Source organism: Hydra vulgaris, chromosome 09 (genome assembly GCF_038396675.1).
Source record: "Hydra vulgaris chromosome 09, alternate assembly HydraT2T_AEP".
NCBI classification, from domain to species: Eukaryota; Metazoa; Cnidaria; class Hydrozoa; order Anthoathecata; family Hydridae; genus Hydra; species Hydra vulgaris.
In genome coordinates this window covers 1,854,418-1,869,626 of record NC_088928.1, presented here as the reverse complement: position 1 = coordinate 1,869,626, position 15,209 = coordinate 1,854,418, and positions in this window count along the sequence as shown.

Sequence of the window (15,209 nt, the reverse complement as noted above, 5' to 3'; positions counted from 1 at the left end):
AGACGTGTTTTTGTTATAGGCGTGAAAATAAAGCTCTGAATTTTTTCAAAGACTCAATAATTTGGCTCAAACAATTCGAGAAAAGGTGAATGCTGCCAAGCCTCTCAGTCCATTGTTTTCCAGATTGCTTATGCAAAGACACACAATGGAGCCTCTTTTACAATATTTCCCAGCGTTGCAAACTAGCAGCGAAGATTGTATACACGGTTAAAACAATTGCAATAAAAGTCTCAGCATCTGAACAGCTTAAGGCAGCATTCTGCCCACACAAATTCAATGAATAACAACCACTAAGTAAGAGTATAGACAATAATTTCATCTTTTGTAGGATTGTCAAAGCTTTGACCACGGCACTCTTCAAAACAAATTTTTAAAGTTTCCAAAGTTTACAGAACTAATCCTGTATTACCAGATCCAGTCTTTTTTTCACAATCTGCAAAGATCAAAAACCGCTCTTTAATTAAAAGTATTCCAGGTTCTTCATCACATACATATCGAATGATTAACATTAACATTAAAAACGGTATGGCTCACATCAGGAGTGGCATCAACCATGGTTGAAAAACACTTCGCAGACGTGCATTCTTATATAATTCTTCTGCGAACCTCAGCTGCACAAAGGACAGTTAATTCATTTTGAGAACGATTTGAAAGGTAATGCGCCTGAAGCTGTTGACCCTTGTTCTGTGATTGTTTAACTTTTATCACATATTCCTTAAAAATTGGGTCATAATGAAATTAGTTTCAGCAATCCTAAGGAGTTTCCATTGTAAAAACCTCAGATTTTTTACGAAAAATTAATCCTAGTTCACCATGACGCAGAATCACATCCAAAATTCGTTCCAGGATTTTTCTCTAGATGGCTGCTTCATTTAGGATTTAACGATTCAAAAGATGTTCAATTTACTGATCAGTTTTATTTAAACTTCCAATTCACACCATTTTAGCATGTTCATGGGCTTTTGAATTTTTATGCTCATGGATTTGACTGATGAGTTTCTTCCACTTTTTCCATATCCTTATCCTCCAATCATTGCAAGAAATTAAATCAAGTGTGGAACTTGATTTCCAGGTAAAAATAATCGATATGGAAAACAAAATACTTCTTTTTTTACTGAGCTAAATACAAGCCAATCTTGCGAAAAGGACTCCTTATTTGGCATTCTGTTTTTCAAAACAGATATTGGAAATATGTGTTTTTACAGTATGTTTTGACATATCCGGTGTAAAGGGAATGTGACCAACCTTGACAAAAATTGCCAGCTGAGTAAAGAATTTTAGTATTAAAGTTTTTAGTATTAAAGACATTTTAGATTTAAAGTCACCAACGTCAAATGGTTGCAACAAAGCTGGTCCAACAGTGCTAGTAATATTTGTGAGAAGTATTATCACAATCACCAATTTGACTATCTTCAAAAGTGACTAATTTGTCTGTACTGACATTGTCAGCACTATTACTAGTTACAGAAGATTGGATGCTACAGTCATCTTGCTGTATTGAGGTAATGGAAAGTACATCTGATGTCTTGAAAGTAGCTGTAGACATCTGATGTCTTAGGAGTAGTAATTCCAACATCAAATAAAGTTTATCTCCCTTTTTGTTGTGTGGCATGTATACGTATATATATATATATATATATATATATATATATATATATATATATATATATATATATATATATATATATATATATATATATATATATATATATATATATATATATATATATATATATATATATATATATATGTATATGCGTATGTATATATATATTTTTTAATTTTATTTTTATTTTATAAATCTTTATTCAAAATTGATTAGCATTACAAGTAATGAATTGTACAATTTTATCTGTCCTTTAATATTAATATTTTGCCAAGAATACAGGGGAGGAACATATTATTTATGCATTGAAAAGGCAGTAAAGCTTCCAATATTGCTTGGGAGGTAGAAGTCACTGACGCCATCACGAAGGGTTTGGAGGTATTTTTGAATAAAAGTTTTTTGGTAAGTAGTTGTTTTTTCGGTGTTAAGAGCATACAGGAATCTATTAGGGTTTCTGCTGCTATAGGATGGCATGGGTCTGCAAGGATCTTTTTGTGTGTATTAGTACAGATCCTGTCAAGTAACTCTTCAATGTCAAAAATAATATTGAAGCTTGAATTGGTTACATCAATTCCAATAATTTGTAGGGCATTTTTATGAAAATGTTGGATCTCTCTTTTTGCAGCAGCACTGCACGAAGTTAGAATAGGAGCACTATATATCAAGTGGCTAATAGCGTAAGATCGATAGACCTGTAAAAGGTTTGGCTGAGTGTGTCCAATGCTTAAGACGTTTGAGCAGATATGGTACCGATTTTATATTGTTATAAACTTTTGTCCATTGTTCATCCCAATCAATATTCTCATTGACCATGATTAGAAGATATTTGTGGCTGCTGACTATTTCAAGTTCAGTATTATTGAGTACAATGGATGGTAAAGCTTGAATTTCGGAGCACCTGGGAATAATTCTTATGATTTTACATTTCGGGCCATTAAGTTTCATTCTGTTTACCTTAGACCAAAGAGCAACGCCATCAACAATGGATTGAGGCAGGTTGGTAGGAACTTTATCATTAATTATATAGATCAGTATGTCATCAGCATATTTTTCGAGGATGGTTTCAGGTGGAAGATAGACGTTAATGTCGGAAATAAATTGAATGAACAGGATTGGACCTGGAACACTACCCTGAAGTACACCTGCTTCGATACATTCCAGTCAGTGGTGTGATCATTTGTTTTAATTCTTTGTTGACGGTTAGATAAGTAAGCTGCGATCCAAGAGGTGAGCCAGCTAGGTAGAATGTTCACTAACTTTACCAGTAACTTGTCATGACTGACAAGATCAAAAGCTTTTTCGGTATCAAAGAATATTGCATAAATTGATTTGTTGTTATCTTTCCCAGTCCTCTATAATTTGAATAATAGCGTCCATCGTACTTCGGCCTGGAAGGAAACCGAACTGTTTGTTTGAGACCCATAAGTGCTTGGTGTGATGGACAATGAAACAATGAATATGGTAATAATACGTTCAAAAACTTTGCATAATGCGGATATAATGGCAATTACTCGATAGTCATTAGACGATTGTGGGTTAGAAATTTTTGGAATCGGTGTTATAATTGCTGATTTCCATTGGTCAGGTAGGTAACTGTTTTCTATGAGGCGGTTGAATAGGATGCAGAGTGATGAGGCAATTTCAAAGCGAGCAGATTTAAGTAAAAACGGAGAGAGATCATCTGGTCCTGAGGAACCTGGTTTGAGTTTGCTGAGTTGGTTGACAATGTTATTAAAGGTAAAAATGGGGGTAGTAGGCGGGTTTGCCTCTCGGTTAATGAAGCATGAGAGGCTGGGTTGTTTCTTGCCAGTCCAAGCACTTTGAAAATGATCATTTAATTGGTTTGCTAGTGTCTCAGAGATAGGGGTTGCAATTTGACCTTTATCAGCAAGACTGATTTCACGCCAAAAATCTGTTTTTCTAGTAGTGAAACACCTGTTATAGATTCTCTTTCTTTTGGTAATTAGTTTACTAACTCGATTTGCAAGTGCTTTCCACTCTTTGTAGTACCCGGAGAAAAAGAGTTTTTGACGCTCTTTTATAAGGCCTTGAATAAGTGGTGTCATCCAAGGCTTAGGGTTAACGAGCGTTGTTGACTTTAGAGGTTGGCAGATGTCTTGGGCAGAGAGTATAGAATGATAAAAGTTCTTGCAAGCAACTTGTATTTCATACGGTGAATCAACTAAGATTTCAATATTGGTAGATCGTATCAGTGCAACAGTGTCAGCAATTCTACCTGACTGGTAAGCAACCTTGTGAGGAACCGGGCGAGTAGATTTATAAAGATTTAGAGGAGGTTGACTAACTACAACAAAGTGATCTAAATTACCAAAACTAGGAAGGGTACTCGACACATAGCATTTAGGGGCGTTACTCAAGATGATGTCAAGAATAGATGCTTTTCTGGTGGAGTGTGTATTGAGATGAATGAGTTGGTGAGAACGACAAATAAAGTCAGTAGGGCAGCCATTTAGATCCCCTGCAAGAAATATTAGTGTATATTAGTGGTTTAGATGGTTGGTAAGCGATTGGTGTTGAGACTAATGCTAGTTAGTTGGGGTGGAGCGAGAAGTAAGGGCACCGCGGATATTAATGATTGCTCCATCGCGAATGCCCCAGTGAAAAGGTGCATTAGGGTTATCGTTACGTAGTTTATCATTACGAATGTTGCGGTCTTTGTGTAGTTGGTACTCAAGTTCTCTTTCAGCAGGAGAAAAGTCAGGACTGTCTCTGTATGTCTTGAAATTCTCATGTGTAGCGAGTTTGTGAGAGTTTATCAGAGCTAATTTTTTGTTAGTAATGTTCTTGAATTTTACAACAATAGGCCGACACTGGTTCTGGGACACCAAATATTATTATATTCTTTTCACGTTTAGCTGCTTGCTTTAGTTCGACAAGGACTTGACCGATTTGTGGCGATGAGTTTGGTTTGTTTCTGACAATATTACTCCAGGATGGCTGGTGTGTGCTTGATTGGGTGGCTGGTTGAGAGTTGATTTTGGTTTCAATAACTGCTAATTTTTGTTCAATTTTTTTATTTGGTTGGCTTGCAGGTTGATAGTAGCTTTCTGTTCTGATATGATGTTAAGGAGCTCCGTTATCCAGATATCGAGGTGTGCGATAAACGGTGCAAAGTTTTTAATGGCTGAGTAACCATTTGCATCAATTTTATTAACCATAATACCTTGCACAAAATGAAGGAATGTTAAATTATGTGCTTTCTTTATATTGCTGTGATGGTGGGAGGGCTACCACCCTGAATAACAGTGAATTATCTCCCAGTTGAGAAATATTCAATATATACTTTACCTTATTAACACAAATAGAACTGTTAGTTTTTGTGTGTTTTTTTCCGTGTATATATATATAAATATATATATATATATATATATATATAAATATATATATATATATATATATATATATATATATATATATATATATATATATATATATATATATATATATATATATATATATTTATATATTCATATATATTAAGTTTTTATATAGTAAAAAAAAAAAACTTGTGACTCATTAAGTTGTTATATAGTAAAGTTAGTAAAAAATGTTTTACTCTTGCTCGCATAAAAAAATTTTTAAAATTTGATAATACAATTCCCTTATTCAACGCTTTTAAATTGTTAAATTTCTATACTGTATTTGCTTTTATACTGTTCATTACTTTGTATTGTGTATATATATATATATATATATATATATATATATATATATATATATATATATATATATATATATATATATATATATATATATATATATATATATACATATATATATATATATATATATATATATATATATATATATATATATATATATATATGTGTATATATATATATATATATATATATATATATATATATATATATATATATATATATATAATGGTAATTAAATTAAACAAATTAAATTTATCATTATTAATTTATAAATTACTTTAAATTATACAATCAAGCCTGTAAAAAACCACTTCCAACTACATCATTTTTAAAGTTACTTTTGCACTAGCTTTGATCGCCGATTAAATCGTGACAACTTTTTCTACAAAATTCAAGATCAGTTTATTAATAAGATTTAAACAATAGCTTTTCAAGGCTAGGGTTATTTCTTCTATTGACTAGGATAAAACTCGCTTGACTCTATTATTAAACATTTTGTATTGTGTATGTGTGTGCATAGATGTAACTAGTTTGGTTCAAGACGTAAGGTCAATTGAATGATAGAAAAAAAAAAGAAGAAAAAAACAACAACAGAGGTTTATTGCATTTCTGCGGGAAATTTTTTTTCAGTTAACCACTCGTGGGTTCCCACGGAGAGCGAGGCTCCGAATAATTTGCTTGGGTGACTCACCCTCTGCACAGCCTTGACTATAACATTTATTTATGAACAATACTTTACTTAAATAATAAATAATATCCTCAAAATATATTTATATATTTTGAAGGTATTATTTATTAATCAAGTTATTATTTATTTTTGAAAGTAATATTTCTCGGTCTCCAGAATCCTTTGAATTCAAAAGTCCCGGAGTTCTTCGGAATACAGTAGCATTTTTTTTCAATTTTGAATCTTGTATTGTATTTTGGCTCATCACCATTTTTATTTCACATTTTAAATAAAATATATAAAAACATATAAAATATATATTTTCTAAGGTAAATTACCATTAACTGTTAATTTAGGTTATTTGGAGAAAAAACAAAAACAAAAAGCCCCCGATAAAGCACATCCGGAAAGTGAAAAATTTACATAACAAAAATTATAAAAATTAGTACACCCGGAAAGCGCTAATTTACATAATTTTCGTTATCACCTAAAGCGTCAAGGATTTCACTACGTTATACAAAAAATACTCTTTTTTCATTAAAATTATCGAAAAAATTTAATTAAATTTTTTCGATAAAAATTAAATTGTAAAATTAAATTTTACAATTATTTTTATCGAAAAAAGTATATTTATTTTTAGTCAAAAAAAAATACACGAATTTTTTTTTTTACTGTAAAAAAGTCTTAAAGAAAGCAAAAGAAAATTCATTTCACGTATAGAAAGCGTCTCATAAATTGAAATAAAAATCTATTTAATAATATATTATTACTTAAATTAGTATAAAACAATATGAAAAATATTTCATTCTTTAATAAAATAACATTGAAAGTTAACCTAGTTTTGCAAAAATAACGGTAGTGCCTTTCTCACAGTATAAACCTTCAAATCAAAGTTATGACTATTTCTTTTTTTACTTTAGAGAGACCCCTCAATATCTATTTGCAGACCTATATTCTAGAATTTCAATTCACAACTTTTTAAAAATTACATGGAAAAATTTATACACTTGAATCAATGTTATGATCTAATAAAAAGGCTAACTTGCTTTTAATCGGTTGTAAATCCATCATGTATTAATCTTATTCTTATCAATAGAAATATATATTTTCAACATATTTAAACCATTTGTACCGGAATAAGTAACGACAAATTTGTTTTTACTGTCACTAGATCTAGTTTTTGTAAACTTCCTCCTAAAATGTATCTTTTCAATTAATATTTTCTCACAAAAAACCTGAAAAGTATATGTTATGATGTATGTAATTTTAACAAAATATTGAGTAACATCTTAAATTTACATGTCCTTATCAAGAATAAAGTTCTCAAATGAAACAATAAACCATTTATTTAAAAGAAGAACTCATGCTTTGCTCTAACTTAAATAGAAACTTCCAAATTGATAGATCTAAAACCTATTTCTTAGAAAAAAAGAAATTTTATAGTAAATTTAAATCATAAGATAAAAGGTAGGTATTAGAATTAATACATAAAAAAAATGCATGTACACCCATTAAAAGTAAGACATCTCTTTAGAGACTTTCAGAAAGATCTATTAAAGTAACTTAAATGAGCGTATTACTTAGGTTGAAGGAGGTGAAATATTTTTCGATAACTGTTTATTGTCTAATGTATTTAACGATTTTTTTCATAAACGTCACTGCTCCATTTAAAACTAATTTAAGTCATATTCTTTTTTTACTCTTTTAGTTTAACGGTGTATACAATTAAGAAATTTGCAAACCACACGAATGTCAAAAGTATAGACAAATATTTGGTGAATGTTTTTACTTTCAAATAATCTCAACTGATAAGATTTCAAAAATGATAAACTTAAAAAAGAAGACCAGTGGCGATGTTGCAGCTTAATTAAAGTCTTAATTTATGCACTTTGATGAAAATCTTAGACACTGCATAAACAAATTTAGCTTTGACGGTACGGATCCAACTTTTTTGAAAATAGATGATGTTATACTTTGCTTTAAAACAGACGGTTCAACAAATAAGTCAAACTACCACCCTATAAGTGTACTTCCTGCATTATCAAATGTTTTTGAACTACTTTTTTACCACCAAAACTTGTTATAACTTGAACTTTTTATTTAAGCTAATAAATCGCAGGAATGTATCAAAAAATATGGTGTTGTTGAGCCTACACTTATCTATCTTTCTAAGGCATACAACCTCATTCCTCGTAATTTATTCGTAGCCAAGATGAAAGTATTTTTATCTATTTTTTGAAAAAATCTAAAGTTATTGCACAGCTAACTGAGTGATTGCAAACAAAAGGTCAGAATCCTCCATTTTTCAATTGGTCATATATTTCATATATATAAGGATTACATCAAGGATTTTGGCGAACTCCTGATGAAATGTGTAACCATTTGGAAAAAATTATATTTTTATAACTTATAAAACATATGACCGTTTTTAAAAATATTAAAGAAGAATGGGCCAACAAAAATAAATTTTTCATGATTTTCTTTAATATTTTTTATAAACGATTTATTTTTGTTTATTAGAGATACTAAACTTTGCAATTCAACTGGTGACAACTTTTTGACTCTTTATCGTTTACAATGGGAAATTACTAATACCATTGCTCAAAAGGTAAAATCTATGGTTGCAAACCTACTCTATGGTTGCTTAGAAACCTAGACAAATTCCACCTACTACTAGTAGGTTTACGAAATTGTGAAGACCAATTTCGCAAAATCAGAAATATTAAAGTATTTGCTTAGGTGATATTTGGTGTTTCTATAAAAAAGGATTTAAAGTCTTGTGACTGATTAAGTTGTTATATAGTAAAAAAAAACTTGTGACTCATTAAGTTGTTATATAGTAAAGTTAGTAAAAAATGTTTTACTCTTGCTCGCATAAGAAATTTTTTAATACTTGATAATACAATTCCCTTATTCAACGCTTTTATATTGTTAAATTTCTATACTGTATTTGCTTTTATACTGTTCATTACTTTGGATATTATTTTTTAAAAAAAGGTTTTTTTGATGATTTATTGGAATTAGAAAATATTACCAAGATTAGCATTAGAAATTTAATTCAAAATGACTACTTAAAATTTTACATCTGCACAATTAAAAGATATTCTGGAAATTCATGAAAATATTATTATGAAGATGTTTAATGATAGATTTGAAAAACTTGAAAACAAATTAAACTCAGTAATTGACGAGAACAAGGAACTAAAAAAGAAATTACGCGAACTTAATAAAGCTGTTGAATTAGTGAGTAATAATTATGATAAAATAGTTGCTGATCATCAAACATCAAAAACATCATTGATAAATGAATATGCAAATACTAAAATGATTAACAAATTAGCAGAACTTGAAGACAGAAGTCGACGCAACAACTTAAGATTCTGCGGGATTGAAGAAATTGAAAATGAAAGTTGGGAAAAAAGTGAAAATAAAGTAAGGGGGGTTTTAAATAATAAACTTCAACTACACGGAAACTATGAAATTGAAAGGGCGCATCGAGTTGGCAAAAAAATTACGTGAAAACAATAAAAAAAAAATCGATCGTAGTAAGGTTTCTTAACTACAACGACAAAGCCACGATATTAAGAAAATATACGACGATGAAGTTATGGACTCAAAAGATTTACATAAATGAAGATTATAGTGATCATACGCTGGAATTGCAAAAAAACTCCTGAATAAGGCAAAAGATTTAAGGGCAAAGGGTAAGTACGCTAAAGTTGTATATAATAAATTAATCATACGGGATTTATAAAAGAAATTCTTTGATCTCATTTCGAATATGAAAAAACAAAAATTAAATGGATTCTAATGAAACCTTACATTTGGAGTCTAGTTTTTATAATTTTTTTCGAACTAATGATTTCTTATTAGACGAGGAATCTGATCCTGATCTTAATTATTTTACTTATTCTGATGCTTTGCAAAATAAATGCAACTACTTTTATACCCATGAAATTAGAGGATTTCTTGATCAAAATAATATTAACACAATTCACATTAATATTCAAAGTTTAAAAAAAATTTTAAAATCTTTAGTAATTTTATTGAAGAAACTAGTAATCTTTTTAATATATTCTGCTTAACAGAAACATGGTGCAGTTCGGATGACTTAAATTCTTTTACCACTTTTGAACTGCCGGGTTTTAATGTAATTTCATTGGCACGAAAAACAAATAAGCATGGCGGAGGCGTTCTTATTTATGTTAAAAATAACTTACAATATTTTACCCGGCATGACATGAGCATCACTGATGCTGATAAAGAGGTTTTAACAATTGAAATTTTAACCAATAAACTAAAAAATAAATTTCTAAGTTGCTGTTATCGCCCACCTTCAGATGAAATTAAAAATTTTAATTCGTTTTTATGTAATGACGTTATTAAAAAAAAGGAACCGCGAAAATAAATTTATCTACTTATTGGGTGATCTGAATTTAGATTATTTTCGATACCACGTCAATAATAACATTAAAAAGTTTTATAATGGCATTCTTGAAAATGCTGCGATTCCTTTGATTAGCAAACCGACAAGAATTACTCAATCAAGTGCTTCTTTAATTGATAATATTTTAACCACTGATGTTTTTAACGTATCCTTAAAAAAAGGCATAATTAAAAAAGACATATCTGATCATTTTCCTGTTTTCTTTTCTATAAATATAGATAATAAATTACTTCCTAATGTAAAACAAGTTTTCAAAAAGCGAATTTTTACAAATAAAAACCATGAATCTTTTAAAGAGCAATTATCTTTAATTGATTGGAGCTTTATTAACGACTCTGATAATACAAACTTAGTTTATAACTCTTTTTTTAAAACTTTCTATGCTATTTACGACACTAATTTCCCTAATTTCCCTGGAGTTAATTTAAATCTCAAAGCTAAAAGTATTAAATCGCGTTGGATTAAACAAAAATTATACATTAATTACTTAAAATGTAAAACAAATGTAAATAAAATTATATATAAAAATTACGCTAAACTTTTTGAAAGCCTCAAAAAAAAAAAAAAAATTAAATTTTGCTGCCAGTAATTTCTCTTATTATAAACGCACTTGGTTTATACTAAGAGAAATTACTGGCAGCAAAAAAGGTACATCTGACCGTTTGCCAAACATGGTTAAACATAATAATGAATTTTTATATGATAAAAGACAAATTACGGAAGAGTTTAATAAATATTTTGTGTCTGTAGGACCAAATCTTGCAAAAAACATTCCTATAGCAAACAGTTTAATGATTGATTTATGTTTCCCTCTAAACTCTTACTTGAACTCTTTTGAATTATCTTTTGAAGAGTTTGAAATTGCATTTAAAATGCTGAAATCTAACAAAGCAGTAGGTCCTGATGGTATTAACGGCAACAATAATATTAAGTTTATTTGATGTTTTAAAAGATAAACTCTTTATGATTTTTTCAATATCATTTAAACAGGGAATTTTTCCACAAGCTCTAAAATTAGCAAAGTCATACCAATATTAAAAGGTGGTGACATTGAGAATATAAGTAACTATCGTCCAATTTCACTACTTTCTGTATTCTCTAAAGTTTTAGAAAGAATTTTGTACAATAAAATTTATAATAATCTTTTTATAAACAATTTATTATACAGCAACCAATATGGATTCCAAAAAAACAATTCCACTGAACATGCCATTTTACAATTTACAAGAAATATACCTGACTCATTTGAAAATTCTCAATTTACTTTAGGTGTTTTCATTGACTTGGCAAAAGCTTTTGATACTATTGATCACAAAATTCTTTTTAAAAAGTTGGATTGGTACGGAATTACTGGAAATATATTAATTTGGCTTAAAAGTTACCTAAATAATCGGAAAGAATTTGTTTATGCAGATGATAACGTATCATCTAATTTGTTAAATATTTTATGTGGAGTTCCTAAAGGATCCATATTAGGACCCCTCCTAATTCTAATATATATTAATGATCTGCAAAAAGCTTCTAGCCTAATGACAATTATGCTTGCTGATGATTCTAACTTATTTCTTTCTCATAAAAACATTTTAACACTTTTTAGCAACATGAACATTGAACTAGCCAAAATTTCCGAATGGTTTAGATTAAACAAACTATCATTAAATATTGATAAAACTAAATGGATTCCTTTTCATCCTTATGGTAACAAACACCAGCTGCCTAGCAATTTACCTTTTCTTTTTATCGATAACTTGATTATTAAAAGAGTTCTAGTGACAAGATTTTTATGTTTATGTATCGATGAAAATCTTAATTGGAAAAGCCACATTGCTAACTTGTGCAATAAAATTTCAAAGAGTGAAATTTTAATTCGATAACCATTTTCTCAAACTAATTTTGGAAAATTTTTAATTTTGTTTCGCGGACCATTTTTATGGAATAGTATAGTTCTAAATACTTATAAAGATTTTTCTTAAGAATGTAATTTTTATTCTTTTAAACAAAATCTTAAAAAACTCATGTTTTCAACTGAAAATATACTAATCTACTTTTAAATTTTAAAATTTTTTGAAAATTCCTTATCTTTATTAGTATATGTATATACTTAATGTAACCATGAGCGAGATTAGGTTTTTTCAAACCGAGACGAGACCGAGACGAGAAGTTAGTACTTCTCGTGAGACCGAGAACGAGACGAGACAAGAAATTTAACTAATTTAAAAACAAATTTATTAAAATCCAAGTAAAAAAAAAAAATGTAAACATGGTTTTGACAAATAGACACAAATGAGATTTGTCAAATGTAAACAACTTTTTCAAATATTAATTCAGAATTTTTTTGCTAATGAAGAGAGTTCTGGCAATGTATTTGAATGCAATTTCCACCAATCAAGAATCGGAAAGTCTTTTTTGGCATCAAGGAGATATTCCCTGATGCAAAAAAATATTTAAAATCTAATTAAAATTTTTTAATTAGATTTTTAAAAAAATGTAATTAAAAATCTAATTAAAAATCCAAATAAAAATTTATATGTAGCAAACACTGTCAAGAAACCATATTGCCTTTGCCGCACACTAAATAATATAACTGTCAGTTGGATGTCAAAAAGTAACTGAACTTGTTTGTAAAATTTACAGTGCAGAACCTTTATGTGGTTTGCTTTTGTCGTACACACTACAGAAAAAAAAATGCCTGAGTTTGTTATAGACTAACACTTTGGTAAAAAGACTTGAGTATTTTTTTTACTGTTTTTTTATTCAGTTTTGAGGAAAAAATACCTAATCTTATTTGAGTGAGTTTTTATGTAAAAATGGGGTTACTTTAAGCCGGACTTAAAGTAACCCCATATCATAAATAAAATTTTCAATCATTTTATTTATATTAAATGGATATACTTTTTGCTTATTAACTTTTGTGATATGATTTACTCTATTTATTATTGCTATTGTTATTATTATTATCATTGTTACTATAACAAATATTATAAATTAAAGTTATTAATAGATATATTATTATAACATTATATATATAATAATTATATATTAATGATTTTATTTTTTGTTTCTTTAGTTGTTGTTTGCCTGTTGTTGTTTTTTATTATATCATTATATTAATTAGTCTTGTACTATTTGCACTGCCCCCTTTCAAAAGTCTCTTTTCATAATCTTTTCAAAAAGGTTTCTTTGCATTTCCCCTTAATAAAAATAGTATTGTATTAATTTTACTGTTGTTAACAGCATTTTTTGTTAGTAAAATATATTAATTGATTTATATTCCAGCTTATGAAAATGCCAAGAATGTATACTAGAAGACCAGGCTCCAGAAAATATGTAGATTATTCTCCAAAAAAGCTTCAACAGTGCCTTTCTGCTATTAATGAAGGTCGAATGAGCCAGAGAAGCATGAAAACATTTTGGCATATGTAGAACTACCATACAAAATAAACTAAAACAAAATTAAAAAACAGGGCATCCTACAACATTTACTACTTTGGAAGAATCAGCTTTTGTTGCTCACATCCTGGCAGTGTCTGAGTTTGGATTCCCCGTGGATGATTGGATTTTAGGTTTGTGAAGGATTACCTCACTTTGCAAAATTAAACTATTCCATAGTTTAGAAATAATTTTCCAGGACTAAAATGGAGTAGAATGTTTTTAAAAAGACATCCTATGGTAGCTTTGCGTTTTGCTGCCAATATAAAACGCTATCAGGCTACTATTAATATAAAAACCTTAAGCGAGCATATTGAAAACCTCACCCAAGTTGTTACAAATGTGCAAGCAGAAAATATATACAACTATGATGAAACAAACATAAGTGATGACCCAGGACACAAAAAAGTTATATGTCGTAGAGGCTGTAAATACCCTGAAAGAGTAATAAACTCATCAAAGTCCAATATTTCAATCATGTTTTGTGGCAATGTTGCTGGATGTACGATACCACCTCATGTCGTCTACAAATCAGAAAATCTGTAGTCCACGTGGACTGAAAACGGTCCCCATGGAACTAGGTACAATCGCACAGAACATGGATGGAAGATAGTGTTACATTTGAAGAGTGGTTTATTGCTCACTTGTTTCCTATACTGAAAAAACAGACCGGAAAAAAGTTCTTATTGGGGATAATTCGTCATCACACATCAGTCAGAATGTTTTAAAACATTGTAAAGAAAATAACATAGTGTAAGCTACGTGCCTTCATATCTGACTGAAACAACTATTTTTAAACATTAGATATTTATATAGAGTAGTTACCAACTTACCAATTTATTGTTATTACAGAACAAAAAAAAATATTTAATACAATATACAACGTTTTTTCCATTTTTTATTGTCTTTATATAGATCAAAGGACATTTGTTTTAACAATTTGGAGATATTTCCTTAAGTAAATTTTAAGTATTTGTCTTAACATTATGAAAGTAATTATTTAAGCAACTTAAATGTAAATGAAACAAAACAGAACACCAAGTATGCATGGCCTAAAGAAACACCAACCCAGGGTAACAGGCCACTTTTTGAAAAACTAAAAACTATATTTGTTTTCTATTTTATATTAATTAGCTCGAATTAAAGGTTGATCGATATCTTTATCAATAATTTAAATAAAAAAAAGATTTGAATAAAAGTTTTTTTGAATAGAGCAAAATTGATCGTTAAAATCAAAAATCGCAATAAAGTGGATTGAAGTAACCTCATGTTACGGTAGATCAGGAAAGACACCTAAAGTAATTTTTCTTTTTCATTAAAGGCTTTAAATGCTTAATGTACTAAACGAATAATTGTTTGATTGATTGAATGACCAGA